The 6265-nt window shown below is 50.0% G+C and overlaps 1 non-coding gene across 1 annotated transcript; it reads right to left on the bottom strand.

The window, feature by feature from the left end:
- Positions 1 to 4312: 4312 nt before the first annotated feature.
- On the bottom strand, positions 4313 to 4394 carry trnas-aga (transfer RNA serine (anticodon AGA)). Its single transcript has one exon. It is a non-coding gene; the product is annotated as a tRNA-Ser (tRNA).
- Positions 4395 to 6265: the final 1871 nt, after the last annotated feature.

Raw genomic sequence — 6265 nt, 5'->3', positions numbered from 1 at the left:
AGCTCTCCACCTTCGAGTACGACATCATATACCGGCTGGGGGCCCTTAACGAATCCCCCGACGCCCTCTCACGAGGGATGTGTGCCAACGCCACCGGGGATCGGCTACAGACCCTCCACAACGACCTCTGCCACCCAGGGGTCACACGGCTGTTCCACTTCATAAAGTCCCGCAACTTACCCTACTCGATTGAGGAAGTTCGGTCTCTGACCAGGAACTGCCGCACTTGCGCTGATTGCAAGCCTCGGTTCTACCGCCCTGATAGAGCCCACCTAATCAAAGCTACACGGCCCTTTGAGCGGCTTAGCTTAGATTTCAAGGGCCCCCTCCCGTCCGTCGACCGCAATGTTTACTTCCTGAACATTGTGGACGAATACTTCCGTTTCCCCTGCCCAGACATGACCAGCGCCACAGTCATTAAATGCCTCAACAGCCTGTTCTGCCTGTTTGGTATGCCAAGCTATATCCACACGGATAGGGGGGCGTCCTTCATGAGTGAAGAGCTACGCCAGTACATGCTGCCCAAGGGGATTGCCACGAGCCGTACCACCAGCTACAACCCCCGGGGTAACGGTCAGGTGGAGCGAGAGAACGGGACAGTATGGAGGGCAGTCACTCTAACTCTAAGGACCAAGGGCCTCCCTATCTCCCGCTGGCAGGAAGTCCTCCCAGATGTGCTCCACTCAATACGGTCACTATTGTGTACCGCCACTAATGCCACGCCTCATGAGCTAATGTTTGTGTTTCCCCGGAAATCCACCTCAGGCGTATCCATACCGTCATGGCTCTCCACCCCAGGTCCAGTACTTTTGCAGAAGCATGTGAGGGGCCACAAGACAGACCCTCTCATGGAGCCAGTGCACCTGCTCCACGCCAACCCACAATATGCGTATGTCCGGCACGCCGACGGACGGGAGGACACTGTGTCCATAAAAGACCTCGCCCCAGCCGGTAACAACAGCAACAATGACAATGACTACAACAACAACAGCAACAACGACAACAACCACAACAACTATTACCCACCCACTCCACCCACTATTCTTTCATCACCCCCGGAAGAACACCAGCCAACGGTACCCCCACCACCTACTCCTTCAACAACCCCGGTGGTGCCCCCAGCAGAGACCCAGGAGGTCACCTGGGACACCCAGCCGGCACCCGCGGCACCACAACTGTTACGTCGGTCACAGAGGACTATCACACCCCCGGACAGACTAAATCTGTAGAAGGGGTGAATGTGATGAAATATGTCATTCATCAGACTCTGTATTTAACTACATATATTGTATTGCCTGCTCCTGTGTTTTTACCTTGTATTGTATATAGTGCACCGCCCCCTTTCTCCCCATTGGGTGTGTCGGCTCCGCCCATACCTGGCCCTACTTAAGACAAGCCCAGGCTTGTCTTGCAGCAGAACAGCAGAATGCTAGGTGAAGACATAGGCATCTTTCTTTGCTAATAAAAGCCTAGTGTTATCCAGTTAACTTTGAGCCTTGAAGTTATTGAGGCGCATCACTCTGCAGAAGAGCAGAGCAAGAATGGCGCTGTGGACAGACCTGGGCTCATTCACCAGCCCCAGAGGGAGGAGTGATCAAGGAGAGGGAAACAAAGAGCGAGAGAGAGAGGCTGAGAGAGAGAAAGGGAGACACAAAGAGAGAGACTGAGAGAGAGACAAAAGAGAGACAGAGAGAACCAGTCAGGGAATTGAATCGTGAAACACTTATACGATAACAAAATACTGCGGTTGCTGAAAATTCGAAAGAACAACAGAAAACGCTGGATAAAACTCAGCAGGCCAGGGTAGCATCCATGGAGAGAGAGACAGAGTTAACATTTCAGGTCGATGACCTTTCGTCAGAACTGGAAAAAAGCAGGAAATGGGACAGATTGGGAAGCAAGTTAGGGGCTGGGAAAAGGGGGCGGGGCTGAAAGAACAAAAGGGAAGGTCAGTGACAGGATGGAAAGCAGGAGAGATTAAGAGACATTGAGAGACAATAACAGATATTCAAGGCGAGCGGAGGTGGTAATGGGACAGGTTATGGAACAAAGGATGGCTCTAGATGGGGTGTGAATTGTGCTGGCAGAATGAAGGACAGCTGCCATGTGGGAGGGAAGAAAATAAAGGGCCAAACAAACAAATATATATGTGTGTGATAGGGGCCGAGGTTATGATCTGAAATTGGGGAACTCTATGTTGAGTCTATGTTGAAGGATGTTCTTGCCATAGAAGGAGTGCAGCGAAGATTCACCAGGCTGATACCTGGGATGGCAGGAATGACGTACGAGGAGAGATTGTGTCGATTGGACTTGTACTCGCTGGAGTTTAGAAGAATGAGAGGTGATCTCATTGAAACTTATAAAATTCTGGCAGGATGGACAGACTAGATGCAGGAAGGATGTTTCTGATGGTCGGGGAGTCCAGAACCAGGGGTCACAGTCTAAGGATAAGGGGTAAGCCATTTAGGACAGAAATGAGGAGGAATTTCTTCACCCAGAGAGTGGTGAACCTGTGGAATTCTCTGCCACAGAAGGCAGTTGAGGCCAATTCATTAAATATATTCAAGAAGGAGTTGGATATATTTCTTAAGGCTAAAGGGATCAAGGGGTATGGGGAGAAGGCAGGGACAGGGTACTGAATTTGGATGATCAGCCATGACCTCATTGAATGGCGGAGCAGGCTCGAGAGGCCGAATTCCCTACTCCTGCTCCTATCTTCTATGTTTCCAGAGGGCTGCAAAGTGCCTAATCGGAAGATGAGGTGCTGTTCCTCGAGTTTACGTTGAGCTTCCGTGGAACAGTGTAAGAGGCCAAGGACGGTGAGGTCCGAGTGGGAATGGAGCAGTGAATTAAAATGACAGGCGACCGAAAGCTCGGGGTCACCCTTACGGACTGAACGGAGGTGTTCCACAAAGCAGTCACCCAATCTGCGTTTGGTCTCCCCAATTTAGAGGAGACCGCATCGTGAGCAGCGAATACAGTTTACTAGATTGCAAGAAGCACAAGTAAATCGCTGTTTCACCTGGAAGGGGTGTTTGGGGCCCTGGACAGTGGGAAGGGCGGAGGTATAAGGGCAGGTGTTACATCTCCTGTGCATGTACAGAAAGGTGCCGGGCAAAGGGGAAGGGGTGCTGGGGGTGGTAGAGGAGTGGACTAGGATGTCGCGGAGGGAGCAGACCCTACGGAATGCTGAAAGGGGAGGTGAGGGGAAGATGCGTTTGGTGGTGGGATCACGCTGGAGGTGGCGGAAATGGCAGAGGATGATCCATTGAATGTGGAGGCTGATGGGGTGAAAGGTGAGGACAAGGGGAACCCTATCGTGGTTCCAGGAGGGAGGGGCAGGGGTGAAGGCAGAAGTGCGAAAGATAATAAAACACTAGTTCGGCCCCAGCGGGAGTATTGTGTCCAATTCTGGGGAACCGCACTTTAGGACGGACATAGAAACATAGAAGATAGGAGCAGGATTAGGCCATTCGGCCCCTCGAGTCTGCTCCGCCATTCAATGAGATCATGGCTGATCATCCAAATTCAGTACCCTGTCCCTGCTTTCTCCCCATACCCCTTGATCCCTTTAGCCTTAAGAAATATATCCAACTCCTTCTTGAATATATTTAATGAATTGGCCTCTACTGCCTTATTTGGTAGAGAATTCCACAGGTTCACCGCTCTCTGGGTGAAGAAATTCCTCCTCATTTCTGTCCTAAATGGCTTACCCCTTATCCTTAGACTGTGACCCCTGGTTCTGGACTCCCCTATCATCGGGAACATCCTTCCAGCATCTAGTCTGTCCAGTCATGTCAGAATTTTATAAGTTTCAATGAGGTCCCCTCTCATTCTTCTAAACTCCAGCGAGTACAAGCCCAATCGACCCAATCTCTCCTCATCCGTCATTCCTGCCATCCCAGGTATCAGCCTGGTGAATCTTCGCTGAACTCCTTCCATGGCAAGAACATCCTTCCTCAGATAAGGACGTGAAGGCTGAGGAAAGTATCCCCGCTTGTTACTTGAGTGACAGGCAGACACACACAGACAGGAACAGAAAGCCACACATGTACACAGACAGGCATACACATAAACACAGAGTGACTTAGACATCGACAGAGACAGACAGGTAGAGAGAAATACTGTCGATAAATTGCTTGATTTTTGTTCCATTTCTGACAGTAAATTTGGTGAATACTTGCAGATCAATGAAAATGAGAAAAATCTCGAGGTGTTGAAAGTTGTGGGATTGAATTCCGCTGAACTCAGGATTAGTTCTCCAGGGATTTGCTTACATTTTGAAAAGAAGTGGGATGAAAACGCTGGGAACCGTAGTCGGCAGGGTTGGAACCTGCGCGGGGAGACCCCAATGGATTTCTAGTCCATCGCCTTAACCACTCGGCCACGACTACTGGGTCTGTGAGATTTGAAATGTTGCTCTGATAAAATCGCAATCATCCATCGCTCTGGAGCAAAACAGCACTCAGTCCCTGAACAGTCTCCGCTCAAGAAAATTCCCAAAGAGACAATCTCCTCTCGCATTTTTTCACTCTTCCATGCTCCTCCCTCGCTTTTTAACACGAACCAATTAAAATACTATTTCACATCTTAAAGACACATTTCACCCCATCGCAGAGCTCCGCTCACCCATGCAACAGGCGGGGATACTCCACTAAACTGACCAAAGTCACTGCTGGGCGTTCTATGCAGAAGAGCAGAGCAAGAATGGCGCTGTGAACAGACCTGGGCTCATTCACCAGACCCAGAGGGAGGAGTGAGCAAGGAGAGGGAAACAAAGAGTGAGAGAGAGACTGAGAGAGAGAAATGGAGACACAAAGAGAGAGACTGAGAGAGAGAAAGGGAGACACAGAGAGAGAGACTGAGAGAGAGAAAGGGAGACACAGAGAGAGAGACTGAGAGAGAGAAAGGGAGACACAGAGAGAGAGACTGAGAGAGAGAAAGGGAGACACAAAGAGGGAGACAGAGAGAGAAAGGGAGTCACAGAGAGAGAGACTGAGAGAGAGAAAGGGAGACACAGAGAGAGAGACTGAGAGAGAGAAAGGGAGACACAGAGAGAGAGACTGAGAGAGAGAAAGGGAGACACAGAGAGAGAGACTGAGAGAGAGAAAGGGAGACACAGAGAGAGAGACTGAGAGAGAGAAAGGGAGACACAGAGAGAGAGACTGAGAGAGAGAAAGGGAGACACAGAGAGAGAGAGACTGAGAGAGAGAAAGGGAGACACAGAGAGACACTGAGAGAGAGAAAGGGAGACACAAAGAGAGAGACTGAGAGAGAGAAAGGGAGACACAGAGACAGAGACTGAGAGAAGGTGTCGGGGAATTGAATCCTCACCACGATACTATCAAGGACCTGGTAGAGGAAGTAGTTAGGCAGTGCTTGAGACAAAGACTCGAACACACTCACACACAGACATGTGTGTCTGCTCTCTCTATATGTGTCGGTATGTCTCATAAGCTTTTCTGAGATTCATGGATTCATAGAAAGTTACAGCACAGGAGGAGGCCATTCGGCCCGCCGTGCCTGTGCTGTCTCTGTGAAAGGGCAGTCGTGCTCAGTCCCACCCCCCGCTTTTTGTCCGTAACCCTGTTAATCTCTTTCTCTCTGTCACTCTCTCCCTCCTCCGCGCCCCACACAAAAGGGAGAGGGAAACAGAGAGAGAGAGAGAGCTCTATACTAACGAGGAACTGGAGCAGGAAGTTGTTATACAGTTCTTCATATGACAGTAAATCTTTTAAATTATTTTAGTTGTTTTTTTTCTGTTCTACTTTTCCAAGGAGGTTTTTAAGGAGTTTGTAGTGTATGTGCCTTTAAGAGCCCCATGTGTGCTGTAATGCCAGTAATGGCCACTTGGGCTATATAAGCCTGTATATTGTGTTATATCCGTTAGTTCCCCTCCAGACTTTGTTTAGTAAACACCTATCCAACCAACTCCTGTCTTCAGTGTCTCTATCAACACACAGACACAACAGTGGCGACAAAGTGGAAACGGACTAACCTACAATTCGGCAGCACCTCAAGGACATCGATTCCTCTGGCATCCAGAAGAATCAAGAAGTGAAAGAAGCTGTTGTTTCACCAGCTGGCCAAGCTGGTGGCAGGTACTGCGGTAATCCTTCCTGGGCGTCAGGCTGGGGCTCCAGCGGCTGGCTCTACAGCTGGGCCAAGCAGCGAAAGCGGAGGCAAGCAGTAACAGACGGGGAGGGAGCACTCGGGAGACGGCTGGCGCTGCAAGCAGGTTGGCGTTCAGACCTAGAGAGAGAGT

This window comes from Somniosus microcephalus, unplaced genomic scaffold (assembly GCF_052327205.1).
Source record: "Somniosus microcephalus isolate GS21.2 unplaced genomic scaffold, FLI_Smic_1.0 scaffold1, whole genome shotgun sequence".
NCBI lineage: Eukaryota > Metazoa > Chordata > Chondrichthyes > Squaliformes > Somniosidae > Somniosus > Somniosus microcephalus.
Note: the sequence above shows the minus strand (reverse complement) of the source record. Positions and strands in the feature narration are given on the sequence as shown.